The 14,860-nt window shown below is 48.5% G+C and overlaps 1 non-coding gene across 1 annotated transcript; it reads right to left on the bottom strand.

Moving 5' to 3' along the window:
* Window positions 1–6,848: 6,848 nt before the first annotated feature.
* TRNAD-AUC (transfer RNA aspartic acid (anticodon AUC)) lies at window positions 6,849–6,920 on the bottom strand. The gene has a single exon. It is a non-coding gene; the product is annotated as a tRNA-Asp (tRNA).
* Window positions 6,921–14,860: the final 7,940 nt, after the last annotated feature.

Genomic DNA, 14,860 nt, shown 5'->3' with positions numbered 1-14,860 from the left:
GATTGGCCAATCAGTGATCACATGCAAAGTAGTAAGCAAGATGTCACTTCTGACATCATTGCTTACTACGTGTGAAATCTGTGAATGATCACAGAGGTCACATGGTACAAGGCTATTCACAAAAGCCTTGTACCATGTGACAAGCTGTGACCAATCACAGCTCACTCAGTACTTCTCAATGAGTGCAAGAATGCAGACAGAGAGAAGGAGAAATGATTGCTTTTACATCATATATGGGTGTAAAAGCAATCAGTGTAAAAAAAAAAAAAAAAATCTTCATCACCCCCCACAAGTAGTACAGTGTCACCATGGTGACACTGTACTGCCAGGGTGACAGTATGTAAAAAAAATAATATAAAAAAATAAAATAAAAAATGTAAAAAAAAATGTTTAAAAATTATAATTTTTGCTTCTAAACTAATTTGGATTTTTTTTTTTTTTTTACTAAAAAGATAACGGAATAAATTTTGGCTAAGATTTATGATGAAATATTATTTATTTGCAAAATTTTATAAAAAAAAACACTTTTTTTCAAAATTTTTGGACATTTCATTTACATAGCAAAAAAAATACAAATCCCAGTGGTGAATAAATACCACCAAAATAAAGCTTTATCTGTCTCAAAAAAATGGTAAAAAATTCATTTGGGTACAGTGTTGCATGACTGCGTGTTAAATCTAAATTATGATTCGGCACTTATATTAATGGCAAGCTTGCAAAATATTTGGTTTTTATGATTAGTCATAATTAATATTAATATGTGTGAATGGTCTTTGACAAATGGTAGTATTTACTATTCTTCAATTATAGCTGAGACCAAAAGATACAGTTGCAAGAAAAAGTATGTGAACCCCTTGGGATTACGTGGAGTTTTGCATGAATTGGGCATAAAATGTGCTCTGAATGTCATCTAAGTCACAACAATAGAAGAACACAGTCTGCTGAACATAATACTACACAAACATTAGATGTTGCCATGGTTTAATTGCACATAACATGTAAACATTCACAGTGCAGGGAGGAAAAAGTATGTGAGGCCCTGGCTTAATGACTTCTCCCAGAGCTAATTGGAGCCAGGAGTGAGCCAACCTTGACTCCAATCAGTGTGTTGATATTGGATGTGTTGCTGACAGCTGTCCTGCCCTTAAAAAACACACACCTGTTTTGGGTTTACTGGTTTCAAGAAGCACTGTCTGATGTGAACCATGCCTCTCAGAAAAGAGCTCTCAGAAGACCTACGATCAAGAATTGTTGACTTGCATGAAGCTGGAAAGGGTTACAAAAATATCTCCAAAAGCCTTGATGTTCATGTGTCCACGGTAAGACAGACTGTCTACAATGGAGAAAGTTTAGCACTGTTGCTACTCTCCCTAGGCGTGGTCGTCCTGTAAAAATGACTGCAAGAGCACAGCACAGAATGCTGCATGAGGTAAAGAAGAATCCCAGAGTGTCAGCTAAAGACCTACAGAAATCTCTGGCACATGCTAACATTTTAGTTGACACATCTACAATCAGGAAAACATTAAACAAGAATGGAGTACATGGGAGGACACCACGGAGGAAGCCATTGCTGTCCAAAAAGAATATTGCAGCACGTTTGAAGTTTGCAAAAGAGCACCTGGATGTTCCACAGCACTACTGGCAAAATATACTGTGGACAGATGAAACCAAGATTGAGTTGTTTGGGAAGAACACACAACACTATGTGTGGAGAAAAAAAGGCACAGCACACCAACATCAAAACCTCATCCCCACTGTGAAACATGGCGGAGGGAGCATCATGGTTTGGGGCTGCTTTGCTGCCTCAGGGCCTGGAAGGATTGTTGTCATTGATGGGAAAATGAATTCCAGAGTTTATCAAGACATTTTGCAGGAAAACGTACGACCATCTGTCCGCCAACTGAAGCTCCGCAGAGGATGGGTGATGCAACAGGACAATGACCCAAAGCATACAAGTCATTCAACAAAACAATGGCTGCAACAGCACAGAATACGCCTTCTGGAGTGGCCCAGTCAGAGTCCTGACCTCAACCCGATTGAAATGCTGTGGCATGACCTTAAGAGAGCGATTCACACCAGACATCCCAAGAATATTGCTTCACTGAAACAGTTTTGTGAAGAGGAGTGGTCCAAAATGACTCCAGATCGTTGTGCAGGTCTGATCTGCAACTACAGGAAACGTTTGGTTGAGGTTATTGCTGCCAAAGGAGGGTCAACCAGTTATTAAGTCCAAAGGTTCACATACTTTTCCCTCCCTGCACTGTGAAAGTTTACATGTTATGTGCAATTAAACCATGGCAACATCTAATGTTTGTGTAGTATTATGTTCAGCAGACTGTGTTCTTCTATTGTTGTGACTTAGATGACGTTCAGAGCACATTTTATGCCCAATTCATGCAAAACTCCACGTAATCCCAAGGGGTTCACATACTTTTTCTTGCAACTGTATACAAGTTAAGCTGAAATAGTATATACCAGTTGAAAGTTGAGTAGACTATATTTAGAGATATTTAGGCATAGAAGTATTTGGTAGTTATGTCAAGGTTATTAGAAGTGACTTACTATTACATTACGTATTTTCTGTGTATATTTAGTATACGTCTCTAACACTGATACATATATAGTTTAGTGATTATACATTGATATGTTCTTAAGCTATACTATCTTTTAAATATATAGCTAAGGGTTACATCATTGGTACATCAGCATACATATGTTCCTGTCCATCAAACATCATATGTTTAGCATCTTTCCCTTTTATGAATTGGCTTTGCTAAGCAGTAATACTTTCCATAGAAGGTATTATGATCACTAACTATGACGTACATTTGCCTCATAAAAGACCATCGGAACGGACAAGGGACACACTCACGCTCACACACACTCTCTCTGATACACACAAGCAACATGATTCCTGCATACACACGTCTGAGAAGCTGCAACAGGTGCATACTGAGATCACTTCCAGCTACAATTTAGTCACATCCGGCTTCTCCTGCTTTACAAAGTCATTGGAAGGACAGCATGGAGCATGGAGCACATGGCAAAGACAGAACAGCCATGACAGATAATGGTGACTTTTTCTTTGAACTTTCGCTTGTCAGTTTTACAGTAGTTTCATCTACATGGAACTGTTCATAATACGCTTTACATTGTTTATTTGACACCATTGTGTGATAGAATAAAATCACACTTCATTTTTTATTACAATGGCTCTTTCATTCATAATCGCCTCAAGACACTAGAAGAAGAATTATATGTGTCTAAAAATCTAACACTGCGCAATTGTCATTCAAAGTGTGATAGCGCTAAAAGCTGAAAATTGCCCTAGACAGGAAGGGGGGGAAAGTGTCCGGACTGGAAGGGGGGGAAAGTGTCCGGACTGGAAGGGGGGGAAAGTGTCCGGACTGGAAGGGGGGGAAAGTGTCCGGACAGGAAGGGGGGGAAAGTGTCCGGACTGGAAGGGGGGGAAAGCGTCCGGACTGGAAGGGGGGTGAAAGCGTCCGGACTGGAAGGGGGGAAAGTGTCCGGAATGGAAAGGGGGGAAAGCGTCCGGACTGGAAGGGGGTGAAAGTGTCCGGACTGGAAGGGGGGTGAAAGCGTCCGGACTGGAAGGGGGTGAAAGTGTCCGGACTGGAAGGGGGTGAAAGCGTCCGGACTGGAAGGGGGTGAAAGTGTCCGGACTGGAAGGGGGTAAAAGTGTCCGGACTGGAAGGGGGGGAAAGTGTCCGGACTGGAAGGGGGGGAAAGTGTCTGGACTGGAAGGGGGGGAAAGTGTCCGGACTGGAAGGGGGTGAAAGTGTCCGGACTGGAAGGGGGGTGAAAGCGTCCGGACTGGAAGGGGGTGAAAGTGTTCGGACAGGAAGGGGGTGAAAGCGTCCGGACTGGAAGGGGGGTGAAAGCGTCCGGACTGGAAGGGGGGTGAAAGCGTCCGGACTGGAAGGGGGATGAAAGCGTCCGGACTGGAAGGGGGGGAAAGTGTCCGGACAGGAAGGGGGGGAAAGTGTCCGGACTGGAAGGGGGGGAAAGTGTCCGGACAGGAAGGGGGGGAAAGTGTCCGGACTGGAAGGGGGGGAAAGTGTCCGGACTGGAAGGGGGTGAAAGTGTCCAGACAGGAAGGGGTTAACACTTTAAGGAGGGGTGGGCTCCCTCCTGACAAACCTGCCCTTATCAACCCACTGCTATATGTGCTCCAACTTGGACACTCTAAAAACTATAGAGTTAGGACCGCAGTACACAGAGGAGCCTTGACGTTGGCACTGCAGCTTACGCATACATTTGCAAATATGTGCAAACAAAACCCTCTGTTTTTAACGTGAATTGTTAGACGGGGTCAATTTTTTTTTTTTTTTTTGCAGGCTGGCTGATAAGTGTGCTGGGAAATCCTTTGTGATGTACATTGCCCTTCCATGTGCACCTTGCTGCAATGGCTAGTTTAGGCTGGGGGGGGGTTGTCCTGTATTTGTACAGTTGATTGAATCTTTGCAAGGATGCACTGGATGCCTTCAGCTGCCATTGTGCTGTTGCATGCATTCTATGCATGAAGGTAAAAAATCTGTACAGCACCCCCCCCAATACTCACCTAAGCCCCCTCTTGATCCAGCGACGTTCACTGGAGTCTCAGCTATCCCAGGACTCCCTCTTCTCATTGACTGAGACAGAAGCGGGACCCATTGGCTCCCACTGCTGTCAGTCACAGCCAGTGAGCCAATGAAAAGAGAGAGGGGGCCGAGCCGAGGTTCCGTGTGTGAATGGACACACAGCAGTGGGTACCCCCATAGCAAGCTGCTTGCTGTGGGGGCACGCGACAGGTAGGAGGGGCCAGGAGAGCCTGCGTGGGACCCAAAAAGAGGAGGATCCGGGCTGCTGTGTGCAAAATCACTGCACACAGCAGGTAAGTATAACAAGTTTGTTTTCTATTCCTCTGTCCTTCCCTTGCCCTGTACCAGTAGTAGGTGAGAAAAATGCTAATTTTATGTCTTTTGTAAAACTGACCATATACTGAAAGGTGAACAGTGAAAGTAAAGATCTCTTCTCTCTGTTCTGGCTGTGAGAGCAGAGACAAGCGACGCTGCAGCCTGTGAGTGTACAGCAGCATCTCACAGTGCATGTCCACTCAGAGACTACAGTGCCAGCCACCCCAGTGTCCCTGATCACTGCTCCAGTGTAGAGACAATAAACAATGCAGCCAGTCCCTGTCACCTTTCCTAGTGCGCAGAAAAACACCACCATACCAATATCCTGATCACCGCCATACGCAATACCTACACCCTAATCACTGCCCACCGCCATATCCCGCCAAATTGTATTCCAGTTAAATTGTTTGAGATGGGACTTTTGTGGGATCCAGCTTGTCCCAAGTGTAGTAGAGATCGTGGAGATCTAATACATACGAATATTGCCAAAAGTATTGTGTTGCCGGCCTTTCCACGCACATGACCTTTAATGGCCCCCCGTCTTAGTCCGTACGGTTCAATATTGAGTTGGCCCCGCCCTTTCCCCCTGCATATGACCTGTAATGGCCTCCCAGTCTTAGTCCATAGGGTTCAATATTGAGTTGGCCCCGCCCTTTCCCCCGCACATGACCTGTAATGGCCTCCCAGTCTTAGTCCGTAGGGTTCAATATTGAGTTGGCGCCGCCCTTTCCCCCTGCATATGACCTGTAATGGCCTCCCAGTCTTAGTCCGTAGGGTTCAATATTGAGTTGGCCCCGCCCTTTCCCCCTGCATATGACCTGTAATGGCCTCCCAGTCATAGTCCGTAGGGTTCAATATTGAGTTGGCGCCGCCCTTTCCCCCTGCATATGACCTGTAATGGCCTCCCAGTCTTAGTCCGTAGGGTTCAATATTGAGTTGGCCCCGCCCTTTCCACACACATGACCTGTAATGGCCCCCCAGTCTTAGTCCGTAGGGTTCAATATTGAGTTGGCCCCGCCCTTTGCACCTATAACAGCTTCAACTCTTCTGGGAAGGCCGTCCACAAGGTTTAGGAGGGTGTCTATGGGAAGGTTGGACCATTCTTCCAGAAGCACATTTGTCAGGTCAGGCACTGATGTCGGGGGAGGGGCCTGGCTCGCAGTCTCCGCTCTAATTCATCCCAAAGGTGCTCTATGGGGTTGAGGTCAGGACTCTGTGCAGGACAGTCAAGTTCCTCCACCCCAAACTGGCTCCTCCATGTCTTTATGGACCTTACTTTGTGCACTGGTGTGCAGTCATGTTGGAACAGGAAGGGGCCATCCCCAAACTCCTCCCACAAAGTTGGGAGCATGAAATTGTCCAAAATGTCTTGTTGGAACAGGAAGGGGCCATTAGTGTAAGGATGACATGAATGACTAGTGTCCAGGGGCGGACTGACCATTTGGAAACTCGGGCACTGCCCGAGGACCCGGGGTCAGTAGGGGGCCCCATGAGATGCCTCTGGTACCTTTTTCATAGGCTTCTTGAGTTTGGGCAAGGACACAGGGGCCCCATGATCCCCTATTGCCCGGGGGCCCCATGAGTTGTCAGTCCACCCCTGCTAGTGCCAGAGAGAGCTATTGAGCGATGTATACAGTAAGCAGCAGGCTTTTTTTTTCATCCACATTGCTAAGGATAGCCGAAAAAAATACCTGAAAAGGATCCGAGTGCTCCACCTACTGGCTGAAAATGAGAATACAAAATAATATCCTTGCGCAAGAAATAAATTATTCAGAAGTGTTTAAGAACATACAATCATACAACACATTTGCTTCATTCGTTTTGGTTTAAATTTTATTCCTTCGCTAATATATCCTCAACATTTCATTTGTATAGCACTTCTCTCCCTGGGGACTAAAAGCACTTCGCAGGCGAGGCAGCCATCTTGAAAATTGCGTTGGCCAGGAATCGAACCCGGGTCAGCTGCTGGATAGGCAGCTATGCTCACCACTGCACCACCAACGCAAGGTATGTGTTTGGGGGGAAAACCACGCAAGCACAGGGGAGGTACAAGCGGCCATAGGCTGTCCAGTGATCCCGAGGGTGTGGCCAGATTACAGGGGCGGCATGTCATCCCGCCCACACATCGCATCCAGGGAAAAGAAGACACCGAATCTGCGGACCTCTCTACCCCTCCTCCAGCAGCGCCTCCTGGACTGGATCGTCTTGGGACTGGGACACGGAGCCAGGTAAGACACAGCAGCCCGCTGCCCGTCCCTGTACTAAGTGTCCCTTCCGTTGGAAGAGGAGGGGCGGGGGCACCACGCCGCCCCCCCCCCCCTAAAAAGTGCGGCCCTAGGCAAACGCCTTGTTTGCCTCGCGGCAAATACGCCCCTGGTTGTAAGCCTCATTTTTGCGCCCCTGTACCTTGTGTACATATGTACCCCCCTAGCTACGCCTCTGTGTCACATAGTGACATTTCAAGAAGTTTTATTGGCCGGCGGGAAGTGACTGCGCTGCGCTGGAAAAAGAGCACGGCCAGCCGTACTTTATTTCAGCGCACACCGCCCGCACTTGCCTTGTCTTGATTGGACCTAAAGTTGGCTATAAATGAATTGAAGTTCGTCTGGTTCAGAATCCAGCTGAATTTCAATCCATCTATGGCTGTCCTTGCTCATGAAAAGTTAATCTATCTCATGAATGGGCTTGTTGGAAGTTTTTTCTCGATCGGCGCATGCAGCCAATCAGCTGCTGGGCTGATCAGTATACTCTGACTATCAGCATGTGGTGACTGCGGTACGCTAGAAAAAGTACAGCCTGCTGTACTTCATTTTGGTTCCTGCACACTACCACAATGCATTGGTGTGATCCAGCCACACCAAAGACAAGGCATGTGTCAGGGGCGTACCTACAGGCATTGCAACTGTGACCCGGCCCCATGCTGCAGGGGGGTCGCACGGCTGGGACAGTCCCACCACATTGCATTGTACACTTTTTTTTTTTCACACAAACTATAGAGCAGGGGTCCTCAAACTACGGCCCGCGGGCCACATGCGGCCCACCGAGGACATTTATCCGGCCCGCCGGGCAGGGGCGTATCTGCCGCGAGGCAAGGGACTAGGGTTTGGCAGGTCGGGAGAGCTCGGCAGGGCTCGGGCGGGAGGCAGGAGGGCGGGATCAGCAATTCTAGAACAGGGGAGGGTGGGCTCGGCTTATGAACCCGCACCAATCACCCGGCGTCTCTGCAGCCAGCCGGCCATGTATTCTGATCAGTGCAAGCAGCCGTCATGGTTGGAGGGCGGAGCCTAGAGCTGACCATGAAGAGGGGGAGCAAGAGAGGAGACTCCATCGCTGCATGTCGGGTATCATGGCCACAGACCCTATATAAGTGCAAAAGATGATCGATCTCCTGCCTCTCTCTTTCCCCCCTCTCTCCCCCTCCTCCTCACTCTCTCTCCCTCCTCTCTCTTTCTCCCCCCCCTCTCTCTTTCTCTCTCCCCCCTCCTCTCCCCCCCTCTCTCTTTCTCTCTCTCTCCCCCCCCCCTCCTCTCTCTTTCTTCCCCCCCCTCTCTTTCCCCCCCTCTCTCTCCTCCTCCTCTCTCTCTCCTCCTCCCTCTCTCTCTCCCCCCTCCTCTCTCCCCCCCCTCCTCTTTCTCTCTCTCCCCTCCTTATCTCCCCCCCCCCCCCCCTCTCTCTCTTTACATTGTACACAGATCTGACCCAACAAGGTGTCCTGCATTTGCCGTATATTTTGCTCCATAAGACACACTTGGGGGGAAATTTCTGTGCGTCTTATGGAGCGGCCGGCCCAGTATTCCCGCCGCCGTTGTATGTCCGCAGTCTCTGGTCATCTCCTGTACTGTGGCCGCATTTGTTCATAGTTTTTTTTTTTTTTTAAACTATAGTCCGGCCCTGGTAAGGTGATGTTATCACTCCTTGGTAAGGAGATGTTATCACTCCTTGGTAAGGTGATGTTATCACTCCTTGGTAAGGTGATGTTATCACTCCTCGGTAAGGAGATGTTATCACTCCTTGGTAAGGTGATGTTATCACTCCTTGGTAAGGTGATGTTATCACTCCTCGGTAAGGAGATGTTATCACTCCTCGGTAAGGAGATGTTATCACTCCTTGGTAAGGTGATGTTATCACTCCTTGGTAAGGTGATGTTATCACTCCTCGGTAAGGTGATGTTATCACTCCTCGGTAAGGAGATGTTATCACTCCTTGGTAAGGTGATGTTATCACTCCTTGGTAAGGTGATGTTATCACTCCTCGGCAAGGAGATGTTATCACTCCTCTGTAAGGAGATGTTATCACTCCTCGGCAAGGAGATGTTATCACTCCTCGGTAAGGAGATGTTATCACTCCTCGGTAAGGAGATGTTATCACTCCTTGGTAAGGTGATGTTATCACTCCTCGGTAAGGTGATGTTATCACTCCTTGGTAAGGAGATGTTATCACTCCTCGGTAAGGAGATGTTATCACTCCTTGGTAAGGAGATGTTATCACTCCTCGGTAAGGTGATGTTATCACTCCTCGGTAAGGTGATGTTATCACTCCTCGGTAAGGTGATGTTATCACTCCTTGGTAAGGAGATGTTATCACTCCTCGGTAAGGAGATGTTATCACTCCTCGGTAAGGTGATGTTATCACTCCTTGGTAAGGTGATGTTATCTCTCGGACACTGGCAGGCAACATCGTGGCGCCTTTTTGGCTTGAGTGGTGGAGACTGTGTGAGCATTCCTAGCACTTGATGGCAGGATTGTTGGCTCGGGTGGCGCATCCTCTACATAAACATGGATGGGACCCCTTGGAGGTGTGATGCTGGGTCTGGTGATGTCATCACTCGGCGGGGTGAAGTTATCACTCGGTGTGATGTCATCAGTCTTTTTTGGTCGCCTGAGCATGCGGTTTTTCCTGAGCTTATTCACCTGGGGTGAAGCACTTGATGATGGAATGATGTTATCTCTCGGACACTGGCAGGCAACATGGCGGCGCCTTTTTGGCTTGAGTGGTGGAGACTGTGTAAGCATTCCTAGCACTTGATGGCAGGATTGTTGGCTGGGGTGGCGTATCCTGTACGTAAACATGTATGGGACCCCTTGGAGGTGTGATGTTATCACTCGGCGGGGTGAAGTTATCACTCGGTGTGATGTCATCAGTCTTTTTTGGTTTTAAAAGACTCCAAAATGTACTGAGTCGCCTGAGCATGCGGTTTTTCCTGAGCTTCTTCATCTGGGGTGAGGCACTTGATGTAGGAATGATGTTATCACTCGGACACTGGCAGGCAACATGGCGGCTCCTTTTCGGCTTGCGTGGTGGAGTCTGTTTGTGAGCATTCCTAGCTCCTGATGGCAGGATTGTTCTCCTGGATGGGGTATCCTGTACATAAACAGGTATGGGACCCCTTGGAGGCTTAATGCTGGGTCTGGGAAGGGTGATGTTATCACTCGGCGGGGTGAAGTTATCACTCGGTGTGATGTCATCAGTCTTTTTTTTTTTGAAATGACTCCAAAATTCACTGAGTCGTCTGAGCGTGCGGTTTTTCCTGAGCTTCTTCATCTGGGGTGAAGCACTTGAAGTTGGAATGATGTTATCACTCGGACAATGGCAAGCAACGTGGCGGCTCCTTTTCGGCTTGCGTGGTGAAGTCTGTTTGTGAGCATTCCTAGCTCCTGATGGCAGGATTGTTGGCTCGGGTGGCGTATCCTGTACATAAACATGTATGGGACCCCTTGGAGATGTGATGCTGGGTCTGGGAAGGGTGATATTATCTGTCTTTCGTGGTTTGAAAAGACACCAAATAGCACGAAGTCGCCTAGCGGGGGAGAATCGGCTAAACGACAGCTCATTCAGCATCATCAGCAATACGTACACTGTCAGCACCAGCAGCATTACGAGCAGTATTATGAGTAGCAACAGCAGCATTAAGATAACCCAGTGAAAGGCGTTTGACCTCCAATATTCTGCATCAATATTTATAAACAGGGATGGGTCTCCATTCTCTAAGGCCGCCCCATGGCTGGACCATTGGAAATTGAAGTTGCCCAGTCCTTCCTGAATGAGTTCAATCAGCTTCTGGAAAATCAAATATTGTCCTACTCTCAGGGCCAGGTCGTTTCTGTGCAGGATGTATTTCAGAATGATGGTACTTATCAGGAGTATGATCTGAAACCAGTATGCAGTGGTGGTCAGTAATGAAAACCAGCTGGAGGGTTCTGGAGGCTCGTTTGCCGCTTCTCTGACTGATTCCTCAACTTGCTCTTCCATTGACTTAATGCTCTTCTCCTTCACTGGCTTGTGGCTCTCTGGGGGGTCATCTTCCATTTCTCTGACCTTTTCCTCCACTTGCTGCTCTGATGACTTGCTCTCCTCCTTCACCAGCAGGCGTATCTCTGGGGGGTCATTTTCCGTTCCTTTGATGAATTCTTCCATATGCTGCTCTGTATTGATCTCCTGATTCAGGTGTATCGGGATCTCTGAAGAGTGGTCGGGGACGTATCTTTTTCCTCCCCATGCAAACAGCAGGGTAAGAAACACGGTGAGGATCTGCTGGGTCATTTTTAAATAGATGGCAAACTGCCACTAAATTAGTACAACAGATTAAAAAAAAAACCGTTAAAAAGCTTTTGCTGATCGCTATTGATTGAAGGGTATCAGTGGATACTCAATACCAATCAATAGAGATTAAATATCTTGCAATAGAATGAGAACTTATCAGGAGCTTTTAAAAAAGCGTCTTGACTCTGACAAGAAGAAACTCAAACTGAGAGCCTCTGCACTGCTGCGCGGAAAGGTCAAATCTGGTCATGTGATCACAGTGAGAGAGAGAGGGAAAGGGCGAGCGAGAGAGAGAGAGGGAAAGGGCGAGCGAGAGAGAGGGAAAGGGCGAGCGAGAGAGAGGGAAAGGGCGAGCGAGAGAGAGGGAAAGGGCGAGCGAGAGAGAGGGAAGGGCGAGCGAGAGTGTTTACAAAAAAAACATCTTAAAGGGCCAGCGACACATTCTTGGAATCACTGGGTTATTTTGGTTATATAATGAGTTCTTGAAGTGAGTAGAGGAAGGCGCCTCCTATTATTATATACATTTATATTACCATCAGCAGAGCTGGATAGGATCCTATTCATTCCTTATAATGACATCCTATAGAACTCAGCACTATATATGGAATATCTGGAATATTTCCTATTGGATGCAATAAAGATGATCAGATTTAGGAGAATGTTGTATACAGAGCAGAGTTCATCTTTTTATTTCATTTTATTTATTTATTTATTTTTTTAGTTGTAATGTTTATTGTGAACACTGCGGCCTATTATTTCATCTTTCTCTGTGCAGATTTCACACTAGAGGGCTCTCTGTGTATGGACTACATGTCCCAGCATGCCCCCCATCCCCATAGACCGATGGAGGGCTCTCTGTGTATGGATTACATGTCCCAGCATGCCCTCTATAACCATAAACCTCTATGGATGACTCTCTGTGTATGGACTACATGTCCCAGCATGCCCTCTATCCCTATAGACCTCTATGTAGGATTCTGTACATATGGACTACATGTCCCAGTATACTCCGCTTTCCCCCATACACCTCTGTGGAGGATTCTCTGTATGTAGTCCCAGCATGCCCCCTATCCCCAGAGACCAATGGAGGGCTCTCTGTGTATTGTCTACATGTCCCAGCATGCCCCCTATATCCCCATAAACCTCTATGGAGGAATCTATGTATGGACTACATGTCCCAGCATGCCCCGCTCTCTGCATACACCTCTATGGAGGAATCTATGTATGGACTACATGTCCCAGCATGCCCTGCTCTCCCCATCGCCCTCTCTTCCCAGGTCAGCAGTGCCAGCCCCCTGGTATTCTCTCCCGCCGGGTCCTCTGTGGGACACACATTACTGCCGACTCCACAAACTGAGTTAAATGACTATTTATGAGACGTTGGAGGCGAAGGAAGCAGCACCAGCCCTCCACAAAGATGTCTGCGGGCAAATGGTGAGGTCACTTCCGGTCTCGTGACTTCCTGTCCCCGCCTTTCCTGTTAGTGAATAATTATGTAAACAAGGAAGTGGGGGGATGGGAATGGAGGGGGGTGTGAGCGGACATCCAATCATGGCTCAGCAAGGAGGAGGGAGCCCAACCGGGACCAGAGTGAGGGGCGGGGCTAACACCTCCCACCGGACTGCTGAGGAACTACTAGTCTCAGCATTACCACATGACCCAGGAGGGGGAGGAGTCCCCGGATGTTGTGTCCTGGAGGGGAATTCTGCTTTATAGGTCCTGACATTCCCAGAGACACCGACAGAGATAGTGTCCTCTAATAGGATGATACAGAACACCTCCCCCATCTCTGTATAGAACTATACAACTCCTCCCCCATCTGTATACAGAACAACTATACAACCCCTCCCCCAATCTCTATAAAGTGTATCTATAGAACACCTCCCCCACCTCTGTATAAAACTATACAACCCCTCCCCTATCTAAATACAGTGTAACTATAGAACCTCCACCCACCTCCTATACAGTGCAACCATAGAATCCCTCTTTCCCCCCCCACCCACTCTATACAGTGTAACTATAGAACCCCTCCCCCTACTCTATACAGTGTAACTATAGAACCCCCCACTTTATACACGGCAACCATAGAACCCCTCCCCCCACTATATACAGTGCAACCATAGAACCCCTCCCCCAACTCTATACAGTGCAACTATAGAACCCCTCCCCGCACATCTATACAGTGGAACTATAGAATCCCTCCCCTCACATTTGTACAGTGAAACTATAGAACCCCTCCCCCCACCTATATGCAGTGCAACTATAGAACCCCTCCCCCACCTCTATACAGTGTATCTATAGAACCCCCCCCCACCTCCACCTCTGTATAGAACTATACAACTTCTCCCCTACCTCTGTATAGTACTCTATACAGTGTAGCTATAGAACCCCTCCCCCATCTATGTATACAACTAAAGAACCCCTCCCCCACCTCTATACAGTATAACTATAGAGCCCCTTCCTCTCTTCTATACAGTGCAACTATAGAACCCCTCCCCCATCTTTGGTGACTGATCATTGTGTTCTCTTAGACCAGGAGCTGGTGGAGATGTTACACAGATGTAATCTGCTGGCTGGGGGGGGGGGGGGGGGGGGAGCATGGTGCGTTTTATCCCTGGGAGCGCAAGCCAAAAAAAAACCACTGTGCAGGACTTTTTTTTTTAACCACTTCCAGTCCGGACACTTTCCCCCCCTTCCAGTCCGGACACTTTCCCCCCCTTCCAGTCCGGACACTTTCCCCCCCTTCCAGTCCGGACACTTTCCCCCTTCCAGTCCGGACGCTTTCCCCCCTTCCAGTCCGGACACTTTCACCCCCTTCCAGTCCGGACACTTTCACCCCCTTCCAGTCCGGACACTTTCCCCCCCTTCCAGTCCGGACGCTTTCACCTCCTTCCAGTCCGGACACTTTCCCCCCTTGCAGTCCGGACACTTTCACCCCTTCCAGTCCGGACACTTTCCCCCCTTCCAGTCCGGACACTTCACCCCCTTCCAGTCCGGACACTTTCCCCCCTTCCAGTCCGGACACTTTCACCCCCTTCCAGTCCGGACGCTTTCCCCCCCTTCCAGTCCGGACGCTTTCCCCCCCTTCCAGTCCGGACACTTTCCCCCCCTTCCAGTCCGGACACTTTCACCCCCTTCCAGTCCGGACACTTTCCCCCCCTTCCAGTCCGGACGCTTTCACCTCCTTCCAGTCCGGACACTTTCCCCCCCTTCCAGTCCGGACACTTTCACCCCCTTCAGTCCCGGACACTTTCCCCCCTTCCAGTCCGGACACTTTCCCCCCTTCCAGTCCGGACACTTTCCCGCCCTTCCAGTCCGGACACTTCCCCCCCTTCCAGTCCGGACACTTTCCCCCCTTCCAGTCCGGACGCTTTCACCTCCTTCCAGTCCGGACACTTTCACCT

The sequence above is a fragment of the Staurois parvus genome, unplaced genomic scaffold (genome assembly GCF_062004578.1).
Source record: "Staurois parvus isolate SC_StPar_1 unplaced genomic scaffold, SC_StPar_1.0 ptg003524l, whole genome shotgun sequence".
In the NCBI taxonomy this organism is placed as follows: domain Eukaryota; kingdom Metazoa; phylum Chordata; class Amphibia; order Anura; family Ranidae; genus Staurois; species Staurois parvus.
Note: the sequence above shows the minus strand (reverse complement) of the source record. Positions and strands in the feature narration are given on the sequence as shown.